Genomic DNA, 2,609 nt, shown 5'->3' on the forward strand with positions numbered 1-2,609 from the left:
TGTCGTCGGCTAAAGTCTGGACTATAGCCGACGACTTATACGTGTAGTCGTCGGCTAAAGTCACCACAGACGAGCTTTTCCCGACGAAATCTTAGCCGACGAAAGGTCGTCGGCTAAGATCTTAGCCGACGAATTAAGCTGACAGGGCGACGAAAAATTTTCGTCGGCTAAAGTGCTTGTCCTGGTAGTGCAAGATCGTACAAGCAAACGAATCAACGTTCTCATAATCCGTCAAGACCTAAGTTTTGTTCTTCTTGGGACCTCTATATTCCAACGACATTGATCTCTTAACTTATTTCATCAATTTTCTTAGCATTTAAAAAGGCGTACAAAATTGTAGAATATTGTGCACATTCGCGGAATCTGCCAAAACTCATGTTGTTATTCTTCTTGAGACCTTTATAAACTAACGACATTGATCTCTTAACTTATTTCATCAATTTTCTAATAAACTTATTTGTGTTTTATTGGCAATTTAACAAGATTGTGAACGAATCGACGTTCTCGGAATCTATCGAAACCTAAGTTTTTGTTCTTCTTGAGACCTTTATACACCATCGACATTGATCTCTTTACTTATTTCATCAATTTTCTAAGCAATTTTTTTTGTTTTATTGGCAATTTAACAAGATCGTACAAGATTGCGAACGAATTGACATTCTCGGAATATGTCGAAACCTAAGTTTTTCTTCTTCTTGGGAACTCTATACACCAACAACATTGATCTCTTAACATAACTCATCAATTTTCTTGGCATGTAAAAAAGCGTACAAGATCGTACAAGACTGTATAATATCGTGCACGTTCACAGAATCCGCCAAAACCCAAGTTGTTATTCTTTTTCGGACCTCTATAAATTAACGACATTGATCTCTTAACTTATTTCATCAATTTTCTAAGAAAATTATTTGCGTTTTATTAGCAATTTAACAAGATCGTACAAGATTGCGAACGAATCGACATTCTCAGAATCTGTCGAAACCCAAGTTTTTGTTCTTCTTGGGACCTCAATACACCAACGATGTTGATCTCTTAACTTATTTCATCAATTTTCTAAGAAAATTGTTTGCGTTTCATTGGCAATTTAATAAGATCATACAAGATTGCGAACGAATCGACGTTCTTAGAATCTGCCGAAACCCAAGTTTTTGTTCTTCTTGGGACCTCTATAGACTAACGAAATTAATCTCTTAACTTATTTCATCAATTTTCTAAGGAAATTATTTGCGTTTTATTGACAGTTTAACACGATTGTACAAGATTGCGAATGAATCAACGTTCTCAGAATCTGCCGAAGCCCAAGTTTTTGTTCTTCTAGACACCTCTATACACCAACGACATTGATCTCTTAATTTATTTCATAATTTTTCTAAGAAAATTGTTTGCGTTTTATTAGTAGTTTAACACGATCGTATAAGATTGCGACTGAATCGACATTCTCAGAATCTGTCGAAACCCAAGTTTTTGTTCTTCTTGGGACCTCTATACACCAACATCAATGATCTTTTAACATAATTCATCAATTTTCTTGGCATATAAAAAAGTGTACAAGATCTTACACGCCATGACAATTATAACCAGGTTCTGGGAGCTCTTCCTTATTTTAGGCCCCATTTGGTATAGCTTCGTTTAAAAAAAAAAAAAAAAAAAACTTCTATCCAAAATTTTAGATTTTATAGTGTTTACTAAATCAAAGAAAAACAGTTAGTTTTTTTTTTATAGAAAATCACAGGTCACTGACAGCAACTTTTAGAAGCTACCTAGAAAGCGACTGTCATAAAAACACTAGAAATTTATGTAATTTGACTTTGCAATAGTTTTAGAACTAATATTTACCAAACAAAAACCATTTTAATTCACAACTGATTATTTTCGCAGTTCCGCAGAATCAAATTTTTTTCAAAGTCACAGCAATACCAAACTAGCCCTTCATAATTTACTTTTTCATTTTCCTTATAATTCTATATAACTTTTATTGTTTTTGTTTGATAAGGAATGTATAAGACATAATTATCTCATCATATGATGTCGGCGTGAGAACCTTACTAACGGTGTTAGACAAAATGTTATCATTGGACTATAATTAGTCGATATATAAAACACGAGGACAAAAAATAATCATTTTTAAACTACGATGACAAACATAACCATAAGTCTAAACCACGAGGACCATTTATAACTTTTACCTGTAGAACTGAAATAACAAACAAATTGATACTAACCCTCAGCATATAATTTAGAATTTGATACTAACCCTCAACATAACTTAAATAGCAAACAAATTGATATTAACCCTCTTAAATTCGATATTAATTTATAATATTATTTGAAAATTATTAAGTTAGAAGTTATTGTGTTTTCGACCAGACATCACGAAAACCAATTCTAGCTCTAATGAAGTCTCTAACCAACCTCTACAACTCTCCCGATCACTGAAAATGGAAAACCCAGACACTACAAAACCCACAAGATCACCATCACCTCTATAATTTATTTATCCAAAGCTCGCTCAATCTCTACACCTACCTCTCAAGCCTTGCCTCCTTTACACCCCCCTACCGCCAGCCCCCGTCCCAATTATTTCCCAATCCAAAACTCTAGCTTCGCCC

This window comes from Fragaria vesca, linkage group LG5 (assembly GCF_000184155.1).
Source record: "Fragaria vesca subsp. vesca linkage group LG5, FraVesHawaii_1.0, whole genome shotgun sequence".
In the NCBI taxonomy this organism is placed as follows: domain Eukaryota; kingdom Viridiplantae; phylum Streptophyta; class Magnoliopsida; order Rosales; family Rosaceae; genus Fragaria; species Fragaria vesca.